Source organism: Amblyomma americanum, chromosome 2 (genome assembly GCF_052857255.1).
Source record: "Amblyomma americanum isolate KBUSLIRL-KWMA chromosome 2, ASM5285725v1, whole genome shotgun sequence".
Taxonomy (NCBI): domain Eukaryota; kingdom Metazoa; phylum Arthropoda; class Arachnida; order Ixodida; family Ixodidae; genus Amblyomma; species Amblyomma americanum.
This window is the reverse complement of record NC_135498.1, coordinates 184,806,567-184,825,002: the sequence shown is the minus strand read 5'-3', so window position 1 is coordinate 184,825,002 and position 18,436 is coordinate 184,806,567. Positions and strand designations below refer to the sequence as shown.

The 18,436-nt window shown below is 47.5% G+C and overlaps 1 pseudogene; it reads right to left on the bottom strand.

Annotated features, from left to right (window-relative positions):
* Positions 1–503: 503 nt before the first annotated feature.
* On the bottom strand, positions 504–1,172 carry LOC144119370 (uncharacterized; annotated as a pseudogene).
* Between the last annotated feature and the right edge of the window lie 17,264 nt (positions 1,173–18,436).

Sequence of the window (18,436 nt, the reverse complement as noted above, 5' to 3'; positions counted from 1 at the left end):
CAAACACCCCGACCAGTTGACCAGGGAAATTATCGAGGCGTATAACATGACAAAGAAACCAAGATTATGTGTCAGCCAACCATCCCTGCTCCTGCGTGACTGTGAGGTTGCATATCTGGACATCACATAGTAACACATGCGTTCTGATTTTGTGTTTTTTTCGTTTTCTGTTTCCTTTTATAAGTGTGCTTCCTGTGATTAAACTTTAGTTGAGAGTCAGCGCTTGTTCCTGTGTATTCTTCGTCTAGTCCCCGTTTGTTCGCGCTGTTTTTTTGCATTATGGTAAGGTGCATTGTCTAAAACAATGAAGCTACCAGCTAGCAACTTCTGCAGAACGCCATTAAACCAGCCCTCAAAGCGATTGCCGTCCATTTCCTCGTGGTAGTCGCCTGTCTTTTGGCCTCGGAATACATCCAAGTAGCCGTCGACGAAGCCATCCTTGCTGCCGATGTGCGTGACGATCAGAAGCCGACCTTTCCCAGAAGGTTGTTTTAGACCCGTCGTTATGCCATTTGCTCGAGCGAACAGGCGTCCGCGCTTCTGCACTACGGTGTCTGTCCACACGATCGATCGAGTGTGTCCCGCCGTCACCCATGTCTCGTCCAGGTAGATCTTTCGGCCTTCCGCTCGGTAGCGCTCCACGTCACGGAGGTAGCGATTCCGCCAATCAGTTACGTCATCCCGGTCGATAAGCAGCGAGTGGCGGCTTCTCTTCTCGTGCTTGAACCCGATCTCTGCAAGCAGGCGACGCACAGTACACCGCCTTAGTGATGGGAGTTCCATACGTTCCGAGAACTCTGTAGTGATCTTCTCGACCGTCGGTATCTCGTTGCGCCGAAAGAAATCGTGCACACATGACCTCAGCGCGCACAACGTGAAGCTGTCAAACTTCGCGCTGCTTCTTCTCTTCTTCGCATTGCGTGGGCGCTTTCGCGACGACGTCGTCAGTTTGGCACCCGAAAATTTGAAGCTTTAACTTCCTCCCTCACCCTGAACACAGTCCTTTCGCTGACATCGAGCATGTCAGCGACAAACTTGCTCGCCCCCTCTACGCTGCGTTCAGGCTCCCTATTTCGCCAAAACGTGTAGCAATGGAAGTTTATGTTGCGTGAATCGCTGTTCAGGATGCGGCCGCTCTTGCTCTTGCCGAGGCTCCTTGGTGGTGTGATCATCGATGCGACACAAGGCTCGTTCGTCAACAAAGGCTCGCGTTCCCATGTCACCTCGCTGGGCTCCATGGCGGAAAAAAGGTACGGAATGCCGTGCGCGAACGTGCGTGAACTCACGAGATTGTAGGTTCGCAATCGCAAAAAAAGAAACAAGTAGCAATTAAAAAATGAGGCTCACACATTTAAAAAAATAAGCTTGTGAAAATACACAAAAAGTAATAATGAATTCTCTGCTATTGAGCCAGACTGTTTTGTAATTACACGCCCGGTGCCATCGATCTCGCTCCGTAGCAGACAACGCACAGCGTTGTAGAAGGCACGGAGTTATTTTTCTCTCGCGATCCGGCATGTGCTGAAGCATTTGCATCATGATAGTTTTACTAAACCACTCATCAAGATACACAAATCTTATTTATACCGAAAAATACGCGTTTTAGAAGCAGTCACAATTTTTTGAGAGGGACTATTTCTTTAGTCGCGGAGGCAGTTGGTTGCTGCGCTTCGGTCATCTGGGCGGGGCCTCTCCTGTCTTCTAAAGTTGTACCCGACTATAGAAATATCCGTGGCGAGGCGCGCGTTGTGACGTCATGTGCCTTCTCGCAGCACCGCCTGGGCGAAATCGCAAGTTCGCGGCCAGTAAAGCTTTAGCTTTAAACACTATGTCATGGGTCACAAAATGGTTCATAAAAAGTTTAAGGCGGAGTTGCGTTGTCCACCAAGATGTGGAGATCAGAAAGCTACTACGCCCTTTCCTTCAAAACATTTCCTTTCCTCAAAACACACGCTTTCGCATTCTTCCACGTAAACAGACTTAAGTGCGCTTAGAATTTTTTGTATCAACTCTTCCCTAACTTGGGTTCACTTACATGCACCTTACAAATATGGCGCAACCGTTCTAAAGTGTCCGTGTAGTCGCTTGCGGATCCCCTGGCGCAGATATCGGAACTCATCTCGCCTTCACGTCCTTTATGTATTACACGTCATCGCTCATAAGAACTCGTGACGCTAAGTAATGGTTCTTCAAGCGAAGTTTTCCTGTAATGTTATTTGGCTACAGTGCGGTGGGAAATCTTGTATAAAGCCTCTGTTTATCCCCCTTAACGGAGATCCCCAGTGATGTAGAGGTAGAGTGTCCGGCTACTGATCGAAAGTACTTCGGTTCACTTCCGCTTGACAATCATTTTTCTTTGCAGCGAGCCTGCTTTTTCTGCGTCACTACAGCCAGTCCACCAATCAAGATGTCACACTCGCGTCGATGCCGGATTTAGCTCCGACCAGGGCCGTTAACGCTTTTGCTTTAAAACGCAGTGCGTTGTCAGTCAGTTTGATCTGCGCCTAGCTGAGTGGTGAGTTCTCCGTGGTTGCAATTTGGGCATGTGGGATCGTATTCCGCGTTAGTGATTCGTCATAACCTGGAGTGGCTAAGAATTGATTGAGTCTGCAATCTGCGGAGCAGAGTGGCTAGCGCTCGGTAGAGGTCGGGGTGGGGAAGCGGGAAACGGCGTCTCTCCTCTTTATGAAAATTGATGATTCTGGCAAATGTCTGGCGGGCTTCAGCGAGGGTGTCTGGATCCGTCGGACCGGCTGCCCGGATTTTGTAGCAAAAGCTACATTGGCCACAAACTTGCTATTTCACTGTGGCACTCCTGAAGAGGAGGCACAGAGCCGTTGCCTAGCAACGACTGCAGCTGGCGGACGGCGCGCGCTCACTCCGCCATCTGGTATGACGTCACACCGCGCGCCGAGCCGCCCTTACCCGCCCTTACGAGCTTAACCGCTAACCAAGGTATTCGGTGGCGCTACATATGAGAGCCACTGAAACCTCCGCACACTTACCGAATAAAAAAAAACCTGTGTCGAGGCTGGGAATCGAACCAAGGCCTTTGCGTTTGAGGCGGAGACGCTCCCACTCCGCCATGACGGCTGAGGGTTTCATCATGAATAAAGGCTCTTGTTGTGAATGCACGGGTTTCATATATCCGATCCAGAAGTCGTCGCGCTTTCGCTACTTATATACTGGCCTAACAGAGCTAGGCCATCAGCTTTTTTTTCTTTCGCTGTGCGGCAGTGATTGTCCGTTCGAGAGAAGCAGGTCAGACGCGCCGCCGCGCGTTGCCTGAATCGGTGATGAATCGCCTGCCGCATTCTTCCAATCTCAGGCGGCTTCCTCCCTCCCCTCTCCCGTTCTACAAACGGGCTCCCATTATTTAATGATCGGGTAAGTCAGTCGGCCCCTTCGTTTCCAGAGTTGCCCGCATGGGCGGGTACCCAACTCAGGTTAGTTTTGCGGTCGGCAGTGCAGCCGCGCAGGATGCTTGCGGCGAGACAGAGAGAGAGAGAAAAAAAACGTTATTGTGCAGAGGAATTCGGGTCTCCCAGTTCCTTCGGTTCTCGCACGACTCCACCACATTCAAACGTCCATGTCTAAAAGGTCCATGACGCTGGCAGCGCGGCTGGCGACGATCTTTTGTCTTGCCGGGCCCATGGAGCGTAGTCAGGTCTCCCAGTCCTCCCACGTTTGGAGTGGCTCCGGCCCACAGGGTGGAGGTGAAGCCGGGCAGGCCAGGAGGATATGTGTCAGGTTTGCTTTCTGTGCTTTGCACAAAGGGCAGGAAGGTGGGATGGGTCGGTAGTGAGCGAGTAAAAAGCGGGTAGGTATGATCCGCATTTGCAGACGGCGCCAAAGGTGTTGCTCCCTGGTAGTGAGGAAGGAGTCAGGGGGTGGGTTTATTTGCCTTTCGGCACGAGCACCCGCAATGAGTTCAGCGAAGGTACACGCACGCTCTTTTGAGAAACCCCCAATGAGGTCCGTCTGTGCCCTGTTTCTAGACCATCGGGCTAAAGAATCGGCGGCCTCATTGCCAGTGTTTCCAGAGTGCGCGTGCACCCAGATGAGCTCAGTTCTCCAGGAGGAAGGGGGGGGGGGGGGGGGTCCTCGGTCAATGTTTCGTAGGTTACAGGGCGGACTCTGCCTCTAGCATAATTTAGCATTGCAGTTTTTGAATCACTAAGTATATAGGTAGCACTGGAGCTGCCGAGGGCAAGCGCTATAGCTATTTCTTCTGCTTCCTCTGGATTAGTTCCATGGGGTAATTCTTTTATAATTGGAGGGGTATGCCGAGTGTACGCAACCGCTGTGGCTTCTACCCATACGGCGTTCTGTTCATCGCCGTATCGTTCATGAAGGGTCGCTGCCCTGGCTTCTCGTCGCTCGCGGTTTCGGTCGGAGTGCATGTTACGTGGGCGTGGTCGAATGCGTAGCATGTGACGAATTTCTTTGGGGATAGCTTTTAGGGAGTTTAGCGGTGATGCTAATTTGAAGTTTAGAGAGTGTACGCCTGCCTGCAGGGGTGCTGGCAAGGCGGAGATATTGTGCTTGTAAATGTGCTTCGATTAACTCTTGTGTGGCGTTATGCACACCTAACTCTGCCAGGCGTTCGTTGTTGGTGATTTTGGGCAGGCAGAGCGCTGCCTTAGTAGCTTGTCTGATTTTAGAGTTTATTGTTTGTGTGTCGGTTACATTGAGTTTGAGGTATGGGGTATAATACAGTACCCTACTCATAGTATAGGCTTGCACCACTCGCAGAGTATCCGCTTCCCTTAATCCGTGAGCTTTACCTGTGACTCTGCGTATTACCTGCGTAGTGGATGCTAGCGTGCTCTGTAATCGTTTGATAGTCTCAGTATTTTTCCCATCTTGCTGGAGGTAGAGGCCCAGGATGCGAATAATTCGCACCTGTGGGATATTTCTACCCTGTGCGCAGATTTTGATTGTGTGGTACATTCTGCTCTGTTTCGGGGTCAAGAGAAGTTCCGATTTTTCTGGTGAGCAGGTGAGGCCTACCTTGGTGACCTCTTCCTGTATTACCGCTGCGGCTGTTTGTAGTGTGTCTTCGATTTGGGCGTCCGATTTATGTGTAGTCCACAGGGTGATATCCGTGTAAAGGTATGGTCTAGATTGGAAAGTGCTGCAGCTTCCGCGCAAGCGGAATAAGTACTGCGTTAAAAGGGAAAGGTGACAGCACGGAGCTTTGCGGGGTGCCTGTGTTCGCTAGTGTGTAGCGGCGTGTACAATTGTTGTCTACGCACATGCTTGCCGTTCGGTTTTGCAGGAAAGCCCTTATGTAATTGTAAGATCGCTAGCCAACCCCAAGGTACATCATGGCTTTTAGGATGGCCTCGTGCTTGACATTATCGAAGGCCTTCTTGAGGTGAATTGCCAGTACTTCTTTGGTGTGCGGAGGTTTGGGGGGGCCCAGAATATCTGTCGTAAGTTGAAGCATAGCATCTTGTGCGGATAGGCCAGATCGGAAACCAATGATTGAGTATCGGTATTGACCGCTATCTTCCATGTGGGTGTGCAGTCTAGCCAGTATGACTTGCTCAAATAGTTTGCCTAGGCTTTAGGTAAGGGAGATGGGGCGCATATTTTCTGGGGTGACTGGTTTGTAGGTATAAGTATGAGGATAACCCTTCCATTTGTCCACTCCCCTGGCAGTGTGCCGCTCTGCCAATATTTGTTGAAGATATCGTGATGTTCTTGTACGGAATGGTTATCTAAATTCCTGAGGGCGGCATTTTTTATCCGAACTTCCCTTGGCGTTGTGTTCCGGAGTCTATGAAGTGCTGCTCAGACTTCTTCTATTGCTATGTCGCTGTCCAGCTCAATATTTGGTGGCCCGGCGAAATCCGGTAGAGGGGTCGGAGTGCCTGGCGAGGTATATAGGCTCTTAACATTCTGAAGGAGTGCCTGTGTATTATATTTATGGTTGTGTGTTAGTCTAGCGACCAGATGATGCTTACTTTTTATATGATCAGGTAAATGTTTCAAAAGATGCTATGCTGGAGTGGTACTCATATTGCCACTGAGGCCCTCGAATATTTGCTGCCAATTTTGTATACAAAGTTGTTGGCTATATTCTTGCATTTGGTTTGCAAGCTCAGATATCTTGCTTTGGAGCTTTCTGTTGAGTTTTTGCGGGGCATATCGCTTCATGAGACTTTCATGTGCTTCTACTATATGGGGCAATTTCGCGTCCATAACTATGACTTATTATTCCGGGATATATTCCTTAGTGCAAGTCACTTGATCTTCGAGGACCCGTGCTATCCACGGTTGCGCATCCTTTGGCCCTGCTTGTTGTTTTCTTTGCGCATTTTTCTAAAGTCATCCCAGTTGATTAGTTTGTGCTTCATTTTCTTTCGAGACGCTTGCGGACCACACAGTCGAACTTCCATAATAATGTGATCACTGCCTAAAGTATGTGTTGTTGTATTCCATTTGAAATTCTGGATGCGTCTACCCATCGTAAGGTCGGGAATTGCGTCCATCATTGCTGTTGTACCTTGTCTGTGGGGTAATCGAAATAATTGTATTCCGTGAACTGCGACTGCTGAGTTTATGTCATCAAAACTTCCCCTCTTCCAGGTGTTTTCTTGTATCCCCAATCGACGTGTGCGCAATTGAAGTCCCCGGCCACAATAATTGGTGTCTTGTTGGCCGCTGCGTTGATTTCAGCTATTAAATTAGCGCAACGCGATGTTGGCATACACGGGGGGTTATTGATACTGGCGATAAGTACGGAGACCTCTTGAATATCAACTGGCATAACTTCAAAGACTACGTTTCTGAATATGTGTGGAAATGTAAGTTGCATATGCCGTATGGCCCCGCCGCGGTGGCTCAGTGGTTAGGGCGCTCGACTACTGATCCGGAGTTCCCGGGTTCGAACCCGACCGTGGCGGCTGCGTTTTTATGGAGGAAAAACGCTAAGGCGCCCTTGTGCTGTGCGATGTCAGTGCACGTTAAAGATCCCCAGGTGGTCGAAATTATTCCGGAGCCCTCCACTACGGCACCTCTCTCTTCCTTACTTCTTTCACTCCCTTCTTTACCCTTCCCTTACGGCGCGGTTCAGGTGTCCAACGATATATGAGACAGATACTGCGCCATTTCCTTTCCCCCTAAAAACCAACCAAACCAATGCCGTATGATTCTTCTAATAAAGGTGGACACGACTGGAGCACTATCATTTGGAGAGTGACAAGCAGTATAACCAGGGCACGATATGCTGGTTTTTGAGTCCTGTAACAAATTTATGTCCGGTGGGGGCTCCTCGTTTAATAATACTTGGATTAGCGCTTCTCGCTTACGGCGTACGACAGTTCCAGTGCCAGAGTTTTAAATGAGAATGATGATTCTTAGAAATATATGAATCACCTGCCATGTTTCTGCCCAGCAGTTTGTGAAAGAGGGGGGATGGGTGTCTTCGGGTGAGGGCGCCGTCAAATTTGAGAGGTAGCCTCCGCTATCATTGTGCCCAGTTGGGACCGGAGCTGGGTACAGAAAGAACCGAGTTTACTGTCTAAAATTTTGAAGCGTTCGTCAATGAGGCAGTCCATTCGAGCCTCCAGCGTTTGAAATCGAGCCTCGAGTGCTGGTAGGTAATTTTCTCAGAATTTTTGAAATTCATCACGCAGATGTAGCCTGTCGAGTAAGTTAGGATTGCTCGTTTCGAGTCACTGAGGGCTAAGCGCTTGCGGCGATCGACGATGTCCAGCGCTATCGCTGTCTGGACCACTGCTGCGGGGTAGGGGGCACTCACCGTGGCGGCGGAGGTAACGGTAGATTGCGGCGTGATTGCACAGACCTCGTGGGTTGCATCGTGCCTTGTCGCATTCAAGTATGTTGCGTGTTCATCGGCACGATCGAACTCATCCAGTGATCGAGCTTTTTGCTAACGGCGCGCGTAGTGTCGGCTAGGGAACCTGTTCTTGGGTAGCGGTCAAGACAGCAAGGCGGTTTTTAAGCACACCTGGTTTTTAAGCACACCTGGTCCCAAAGCGACTCACCAGCGCTTGAGTTTCCCCGCCTACCAATAGCGCCACCTATCGGCTGTCGCCGCACTTCTCGGTAGGACGAAGGCAGCTACCGCGGCTTGAGGTGCGGTATAGGCGGCCGAAAAAAAACGCCAAAATCATAAGCATATCGCGGACAGCGTACATTGAAGAGGGTTACGATAAGAGTGTTTTCTACTTGTTTCCGTCGTGGCCGCGCGAATTAGACACATGGACGAGTACGGGAAATCCACATGCGCCTTATTTGTTGGTTCCTTTCTCGTACAAGCTTTGATTTGCTTAACTCAATGAGGCTTCACTACTCGTGCCGCGTGTATACGGTAACATGTTTACTCACTGCGCAGTCTAGACGGTAAGCAACGTCTGCCAGCCAGCGCTTGACGCCCAAAAAAGCAAATATTTTGTCAGGGATGTCAAGCGACGTAATGCGCACCACCCTGTAGTGTTGACAATTTCCCCCACAGCTTATTCAACCGCAAGGCTCCTACAATGAATCCTTGAGGATGGTTGAGAAGCATAAAGACACTCTGAGAACAATTCACCGGGCAGGAGTTGCTCCATATTGCCATATTGCTTCAATGGGACTCGGAGCAATTTTTTTCTTAAGTCGCTTCCATGCTAGTACTTGCTTGCTTGTGTGCGCAGCACGAAAACTTTCACGCAGCATTTGTTTTAGGTTACATGCTGATTTCGAGCGATTACATAGCTTTATTTCTTTTACATCGAGCATAGAAACATTCTCCCTGTATTTATATCTGCGGCTGTTGGCTGTGCTTCACGATGACATTCCTCTTTGTTAAGTGCAATGACTTTTAAACGTAGCAGGTGTATTGAAGGGGCAGCGGACTCGTGTTGATGCAATCGCATATGTCGCACCGCTAATGCCATACAGGTCGTAAATTTCGCATATCGCTGCAAGCGACACAGGGCAACTTGGTTTTCTTGTTTAATCGGAATCACCTTTATTGCATTATACCGAATAAAACAATTTCTGATGCTGAGTAATTTCCCCCAGAAATAGAGAGCACGCACTCAGGCCGACTAGTCTACCACCGGTGGTCACTGGGTCGTCTTTACGCCTGCGTTTCTTTAGGGTGGCTCACCGCCGTCGAGAAATATAGCATCGGTGTTTTAGCGGCGTCATGATTGCAGTGCCCTCAAAACGAGCTTTGAAGATACATGATATATATGATGCACCTGCGGAACTCTCGCGTGTTGTTGATCTCGGAAGCGTAAAGGATGGCAACCTCCATGAAAACCACGTAAAGGCGGTCATACACGATGATAAGCAATTTGGTAGTGCTACTAAACGATTTTTATTTGGTTCTTACAGCTTTATAAATCAACAAGCAGGGTACGAAGATAGAAACCTACCAATGATTGTCTGTCAACAGCATAATGTGTCAAAACTTAAAAACGAAACAAATCCCACACAAAAAAAACTACTAGTGAGCACGTTTCACACTATCGCCCCCTGCCGTGAATTCAAGAAAGCTGTTTTTTATAATTATACCGAAAATCTGCTAACACAATTTTCCATCCCCGCTTTTCCCATTACCACGGCTTCAATTATCTCGATCGTTTTTTGATCACCATGTTTGCCAATCACCGAAATTCTTCAAACTTAGGTGCGCACTTGTGTACACGGCAGTGGCGAGTGAAGTTACCAGACCTCTTATCTCTAACACTTATGTGCTGTTCAATAAGGAACTTGTTTAGGCAACGGCCAGTCTGCCCTACAAACAACTTGCCACACGAGAGTTATATCGTGTAGATTGCGTTTCCGGTACACAGCACAAACGAATTCTTATGTCGTATCTAGCAGCGATTCCGGTCAATGACGTCCGGGCAAGTGGACTAGCACATGCGGGACAATCTTTCTGGTGCCGACATGCAAACTTTAACTTTAATTTTCTCTGCAACCATTTTGAGGGCACGAGAAAGCTTGTGAATATATGGCATTACTACGATTTTGTTGAGTTTGCATATCACGTGTTTCACGTGACATTGTTCTAGCCAATCACATTTTAGGAAAAGACATTTCCTAGTATGCAGCTATTTTCTCGAAATTCGCAAATCGAGTGCAAGTGTTTCCATACGTACCACCTGTAGCTCCTATTCCCCTTTACAATCACTCACAGTTACCAGCTAGGCACCAAGAATTGTGCTACTGAAAGTTTATTTTCAATGTCACATCAGTTTGACGTTACCGCAAAAAGTGTCTCTAACTGATGGTGACTGATACACACGCTGATAGTGATTCCCACTTTTCAGAGCCAATCAGAGAGGCAACATGGCGCCGACAGGCAAATGGGGATATCGAGAATCGGGCCCCTGGTTGTATCAAAACCACACATGCCAAGAACGTGGTGCAGCGAAGCGTCTACGCATTCAATAATATTTAAGATACGGATACGAGGTTGAAAAGGGTTTTTACAAAGCATTTAAAAATCCGAGCAGACAAGAAAAGAACGGTTAGCCAGATGCGAAGCTACTAATTTGCTTTACTTTACCTCGGCTTCATTGTTTCATGCCTACGATGATCCTGCTTCTTCGTTTCTAGACCACCAAGCTCGGTGCAAATGACCAGACATTCTCCTACGCGCGATCTGCTGCCCCGCGCATGCGGGAATATGCATTGTGTTGTGTTGTGTTGGGTTTTATGACACATAGGCGGCTAAGGCCATCATGCGCCTAACGCAAGGTGTAGAAAATTGCCTTGTGCTGGATTTTACACAAAAAAAAACGGTGGTGTAAAAGACCTATAATGTTTTTTACTATCACCTTGTAAAGGTAAAGGGCAGAAAAAGTTTTAAAGTGGCTAATGGTAAAGGTTTAAAGGAGGACAGGTAACCTCAGCGGCCATCCTTTGCAGGGCAAGAAAGCCGAGGCCCCCAACCAATGAAATAGATACCTCAGCATTCTTCTCAGGAGTGAAAAAGTGGCTGAGGTTTATCTAATAAAAGTGAGGCATTCACAGTTTATTAGGACAACTAGCCTCCCGTAAAAAGTTAAAAACTGCGAAAATGTCAACAGTTGCATTATCACTCAAGAGTAGCGCTGAGTGAATTGGAATCCATTGATTATAAAATTGACTAAAATACTTCTTTCTTAGCTTTTCTAAGATTGAACATGTAAATAAGACATGGTTTAGGGAGAGCTCTTCTCCGCATCTTTCACAAACAGGTTTAGCTTCTTTTGTAAGTAAGTAGTTGCGTGTCAAATGTGTGTGTCCTATGCGAAGGCGACTTAGATTACTTCAGTGAAACGTTCCTGGCGTCTGCATGACTTCCATTTCCCCAAGGTAGGTGTTATGAAGTGTAGTTTGTTGTTGAGTTCATTATCCCACTATTTCTGCCATTTGTTTTTAATTTGTTATGTATCAACTTCATGCAGTCTTTAAAAGGTATGTCCACATTTTTGATTTCGCCATGTAGAGCTCGCACTGCTGCAGAGTCTGCTCTCTCATTACCCTCTATGCCGGAGTGGCTCGGGACCCAGCAGAACCTTATAATATGTTCTTTGTGTTATGACTTTTTCTATGCTGTGTATTATGTGGCCTACTACGGGTTCAATTGCATTTCTTGACTGCAGTGTTGTGAGTAGGCTCAGGGAATCGGTGCATATTATACAGTTTTCGATGTTCTCATGTACAATTTTGTCCACAGCCATACACACTGCATAACATTCGGCAGTAAAAATTTATACATAACTTGGCAATCTTACTATTTTTCTCATTTCCCCTGTACTACGGCACTTCCAACGTGCATCGCTCTTTTAGAGCCATCTGTGTAAAATTCCATGTAGCTTGAATAATTCTCTTTCAAAGCCAAGTATTCTTGTAGTAGATGTTCACGTGGTGTTTGTTTTTGAGAAACTGTGTTAGCGTGAAGTCGCAAGCAGCTGAAAGACAGAGTACCATGGTGGCAATGGATCGTGCCTCGGGGCAATTTTCGGTAGAGCATCTAGAATTCTGAGTTCATGACAAGCATCTTCAAAGCATAGTAACAAAGGTTTGATCGATTGTGGCTTCTTATGGAACAGTCTTCTAGATGTGCACTTGGAAACTATGGGGTAACAAAGGTGTTTTGGTAAGGATCCTATTTTGAGTACTTATGCACAGGTAAGTATTGCTCTTCTGTTTGCAAGAGATGATTCATTTGTTTCTACATATAGGCTCTTAGTGGGGGATGTTCAGTATGCGCCAGTTGATATACGAAGACCCATGTTATGTACGGGATCCAGTTTTATGAGGTATGATGGTCTTGCAGACCCATACACAATGCATCCATAGTCCGAAGTTGACCGCACTACGGAGCGGTAGACCTGTAAAAGGCATAACCTGTCGGACCCCCAGTGTTTCCGTGATAGTATCTTCAGTGTGTTTAGAAATCTAGAAGCTTAATTTTTGAGGCTATTTATGTGGGGTAGGAATGTGAGCTTTCTGTCAAAATTTATGCCTATGAATTTATGCTCTTGTTTTACTTGTAGAACACTTTCATTACAGTGCAGGGTAGGATCAATCTGCATGCCTCTTTTCAGTGAGGAAAGGACAGCACCTGTTTTTTTGGAGAGAACTGAAATCCGTTTCAATCTGCCCAAGTCGCTAGTTTGTTCAGTGTAAGTTGTACCTGCCTTTCGCATGTTGATAAGCTAGAAGATGTGCATGAAATTTGAAGGTCGTCAACATATACGGAATACATGATGGACTAGAATTATTCGCGATATTGAGTTCATTTTTACAATAAAGAGTATGGTACTTAGAATACACCCCTGCGGTACGCCGTTTCCTTGGATGAATTTTTTCGAAAGCGTGCAGCCAAGACGTACGCGAAAGGAACGGTCAGAAAGAAAGTCTTTTAGACAGTTCAGCATCCTGCCACGGATACCTAGATCCGCGAGGTCACGAAGAATCCAATACATCCAGGTGTTATCATAAGCATTTTCCAAGTCAAAACATACTGCCAGACAGTAATTTTTTCGTATGAATGCTTCAAGGACTGTGTTTTCAAGACGGACAAGATGTTCGTTTGTACAACATGCATTTTTAAAACAACATTGGTGGTTATCAAGAAGTTTTCATGATTCAAGGATGAACATTAACCTGATATTTAGCAGTTTCAAAACTTTTAGCAAGACAACTCGTAAGTGCTATTGGCCTGTAACTACCAGCCGTAGTTGGCGGTTTTTCAGATTTCAGGAATGGCACAACGACAGCGTTTTTCCACGCCGCTTGCATTTTTCCAGACTGCCATATTTTATTGAAGAATTTTAGAAGAGCTTCTACAGCATCTTCGCAGAGGTGAGCAAGTATTTCATAATGTATATCGTCTGGGACTGGTGCTCTCTCTTTGCCGGCCGAAAGTACTGTACGGATTTCTTGTAGCATAATTAATTTATTGTAATGTTCATTTGCACTGCCACTTGTCAACCGTCGTTGTTTTTCTCTTGTGTTCTTGTACTTTATAAATAATTGGGTGTAGGGTGAGGAGCTAAAAACTGTGGCGAAGTGTTCCCCTAGTTTGTCGGCCTGTTCGGAAATGCTTGTTTGTGTGTACGGTGCTGTTAGAAAAGGTATTGTGAAAGGAGTAAAGCTGCCATTGAGTTTGCGGACTTGCTCCCACATTTGCTTCGATGTAACTGAACTATTTGTGGACGACACAGTTTTTCCGTGAAGTTTTCTCAGCATTGCGACGTATGTACCGTGCTTTTGCTCTCGCCTTTTTAAAATTTATGAGGTTGTCGTGAGTGGGGTACCTTCGGAAAGTTCCCCAGGCTTTGTTTCGTTTCTTTCTTTTCTCTGCACTCTTGTATGTACCAGAGCTTGTTATTTTGTCGTAATATTCCTGACGACTGAGAAATGGCTAGACGTGCGGCCGCAATAATACATGTAGAAATTTCATTTAGTTTATCAACGCTAAGATTATCAGAAAATATTTTCTCCATACAGGCCCTTTCTTGAAATAGTGGCCAGTCCCCTAAGTGTAGTTTCCAACGGCGTGGATTAGTTGGGATGATTGGTGGTGGTGATGAAAAGATAATAATCACTGGAAAGTGATCACTTCCATAATGGTTATCAAGAACCTTCCACATAAAGTCTGTAAAAACGGATGGAGAGCGAAAAGGCAAGTCTACGCAACTCATCATACCTGAGGATGAAGAACAATATGTGGGTTTACCTCTATTGAGCAAGCAGACGTTGTTGCAAAGAATAAAACCTTCCAAAATCCTGCCTCTAGTATCCGTCTGTTCGCTCCCCCAAAATGGGGAGTGCGCATTAAAATCTCCGACTACCAGATATGGCTCCGGTAACTGATTAAAAGGTGCTTCTAGGTCATGGAGTGTTACTGTGAGGTGTGTTTGAAGATACACTGTGCATATGGTAATTGTTTTGAAGCTAACGACAGTGACTGCAACGGCTTCATAATTCGTCTGGAGCCTGATTTTGTGCGTTGCAACACCGCTCTGAACTACAACAGCAACGCCCCCAAAGAGCCTATTTGCCTGCTCACGCAAATGGCGAAACACTTTATACTTTTTAAAAATATTTTTGTGTAAGGGTCTCAAATTGGTCTCCTGAAGGCGCAGTGCCGCAGGAGACAGAGAATGTAAGAGATCTGTTGCATCACCATAGTTATTTAAAATTTCACGGCAGTTCCAGTGGATAAGAAACGCCACTATAAATTTTTAAGGGGATGTATTCAGAACCTCAGGTCCCTCCTTGTTGAGGACCTGTTATCGTGGTTTTTATCTTTTTTTCGGTCAAGGGAGCCCCGCCGCCGTTTCGGCCGAGGCGAGCTCTGATTTGTATCCATCGCCTCAGTGGAGGCGCTGGAGGTCCGTGGGGAGCCCACCGGCAGGGGGGCGGTGGAATTCTCCCGAAAGGGGGAAGCCTTGCGGGCTGCCGACTTGGAGGCCGACGGGCCCGTTCGTGGGGTGGCATAGCAGCTCTCGCTGCGTCTGCCAAGGGCGCGGATGGCCCTGCCTCAACCTCACTTAGTGTGAGCTGGGCAGGTGCCGAAGACCGCTGTAATGCGCCGCGCCCACGCACCACATCGGTGAAGTTTGTATGTGCGGTGAAAGAAAATGTGCTCCAAGTCATTGCGTAACGCTGTCTTGCCTCTTTAAATGTATCATTCTCTTTAGTCTTGATGGTAATAATTTCCGCTTCTTTTTTCCATGCAGGACACGATCTTGAATAGGCGGCGTGATCGCCTTCGCATTTTGCGCAGCGTGGTGCAGCATCGCAGTCTTCGGATTTATGATCATTGGAATCACATTTGGCGCATGTATCGCGGCCGCGACAGCTTTGGGAGCCGTGGCCAAACCTTTGGAATTTGAAGCAGCGTCTGGGGTTAGGGATATATGGTCGGACGGATATTTTTGCGTACCATACCTGGATTGATTCGGGCAGGGTGCAGGAAGCAAAGGTCAGTACCAGATGTTTCGTTGGGATTTCTTTGTTTTTATTGCGTATTTTTATTCTATATACATCGGTTACATTTTGTTCGGACAGTCCTTCCAGCATTTCCTGTTCTGTCAGGTGCAAAAAGTCGTTGTCGGAGATGACACCACGTACAGTGTTCAGCGATCTATGGGGTGTTACAGACACAGGGATGTCACCGAAAGCTTCGATGTCTGCCAGTTTCGAGATTTGAATGATGTCAACAAGTTCTAGCAGGAGGTCTCCACTAGCCAGTTATCTTACTTTGTGCTTCGTACCTAATGAAAAGAATAATAAGAATAAGAAAGATGATAGTAAAGTGAAAGACAGAGGGGAGGACAAGAAAAGGCGACTGCCGATTTCCCCAGTCGGGTCAGGCCGGAGGTGCCGTCTACAGGAAGCTGGGGCCAAAATGGTGTGTTGCCTCCGCCGAGGGGCCTTAAAGGTCCAAACGCCCAGCATCGAATCAACCACCAGGATCTCTTTTTACCCCGACACGGCGATGCCACGCATGGCGAAGCGCGGGTGCTCGGGTCCGTGGTGATGGGCTGTTCACCATCAACCCCCTGCGAGGATGTCCCTGCGGATTCTCCGGAACCCGTTTTGTCGCCACTCACCAACGCCTGCAAGCTGCAGGCGCCCCCTGCGGGGAGCGGGAATATGAGGCAATACTCTTGAGAACGGATAAGACAACAATTAAAACCGTCATTCGCGTCGCACATGCGGCGCAATAGATTAATGCTGCGTTTTCGAGCTCGCAGGACAATTGTTTGGAACGTGTAGCGCTGATACTATTCCTTCTTTTTTCTTTTTGACCAAGCGCTAACAGCACGAAAAAACTAACAGGGCCGCTACGACTGTGTAACGCGATGTTCCGCGACAGATGTTCAGGCGTTTAGTTTTTGCCTATATGTTCCTGGCGCACTAATGTAGTGCTCACGTGATGCACCCCAACACTTGCAGGCGGCTGTTCGAAACAGAGTCACCTGTAGGCTTATGCGACCCAGGTTGACCGGTTACCCCGATGGCGACGGCTACGAGAAAGCTAGGGACGGGCGCCTAACAGCTATATAGCTGTAAAATATTTATTATTTACACCTGTGGGTAAGCTCTATTTTAGATAGCATTCGGAGGAGGTAGCATCTTTTTTCTATGGCGATGCACCCGAATTATGATCGAATACTGAGAAGAATCCTTTTTTTACAATATTTTCGGTGCATGCTGCAACTGAATTTTAATTTTCATTTGCAAGTACTTTTCTCCAGAAAGAACCTACTTTACAGCAAAAAAAAAAATACCTTCGGTCAAGTTGTAGTATTGAATATTTATTCTGATGTGTTATACACGAACTTCAAATATTCCTATCCAATTTATTCAGTGCTGTAAAGGAATGAAATGCAAACGAACTTTGTGCATTTCATGTAGCTCTCTGGTGGCATTCAAACGAGAGTGGGGAGTAATACTGTTATGTCTTGGAGTATAACTAAATCGGTTCGCTCCAGCACCCCTTAAAAGTAATGGGCGATTATTTTTTTCAGGCGATGTTTATGGCCTCAGAGCATAAAGGTTACGAAATGAGAGATGAGGAAGATGCTTAAATAAATGAAAAAAGGCGGGCTGATCTAATGAAACCAAGTAGTGAACAATGATACGGACCCTGTGTCCAGGCAGTATAGGAATCTATATTGTCCGGTGAGAGACCCACCGCCGCCAGGTGCCGAATTCTCGTCGCCTTCAGCGCCGGCAAACCCACAACAGGTGGTGGATATCCGCCTCACAGTCTCTGATTTTGTAGACTGGACACCCGGAGCGGGGATATAAATCTCTGAAATGCGGCCACTTGCGTGCCACAGCTGGAGTTAGCTCAAAACCGACCCGTATCCTCCACAGCGCAACCTCCTCTGCACGGGTAAGACCACGAGCGAGGGTTACCGCACACGGAGGGATTAGAGCACGTGTGCGGCGCCGGAGATGTTCCTTTCTTGTTAAAAGGAGGGTGGTGTCAACCGGAGTGAGGCCTCGAGGCAAAGACGAGGTTGGGGTCGAAAGGCGGCTCGCAGAATCTGAGCGACTTTGTGCGCTCAGGACGTCATGCGGGACCCGCTCAATACGGATTTCCTGCGAGATGCGTGCTGCTAGACGATGGATGTCTTGGCAGATTTCTGGGGTGCGACTGACTCGTCGTAGTAGGCGGGTGACGTGAAGGGCGTCGGTGCGAATGACAATGTGGGCCGTAGGTATCATGAGAACGGCGGCCCCAGAGTGAAGTACCTCTTGAACCGCAAGCATCTCCACACAGAAGGAGGAAGGAGGTTCTGAGACGCGGAAGCTTGACGATTTCTTCAGGGCAGGCTTGCAAGGACAGTAAACTGCCGTTGTTTCGCAGACCTGGATGCTTGCGTCAACGTACATGACGATAGAGCCATGTGGCAGATTGGCGTCTTGCTCTGTAATTCGGTCGCGAAACGACGATGCCGCGCGGGTAGATGATGGCCGACGTAGATCAGTTGGTTTGTTGTCGCTTAGCTGCACAAAACGCCAGGGAGGAATAACTGGCGGGGGCGGCTGCAAAATGGAGTGCGATGAAGCATATGCCCTGAGTGCACACGCTGTGTGTGTAAGGTTTGATTTTAGGCGGTGAGCATCGCGTCGTTGCTGCACCAGCTCATCTAGTGTATTCAGCTGCGCATGTTATTGGCGCGCTACGATCGGGGTATTGCGGGGAAGGCAAGTGATGACCCTCATTGCCTCTTGATTAATAGCTTCTAGGCGATCCCATTGAGCCCTTGTCAAATGCAGGAAATGGGCTTGGTAAACGAGGCGCGGTTGCACAACCGCCCGCATCAACTGTCTTCAAACATGAGAGCGGGCTATGCCTGTTTCAGGAGCAATGCGTCTAATCTGACCCAACGCCCTAATTGCTTGCTTTTTAGCCCGAGAAAGCCAAGCAGTACCTGTTCCTGACTCA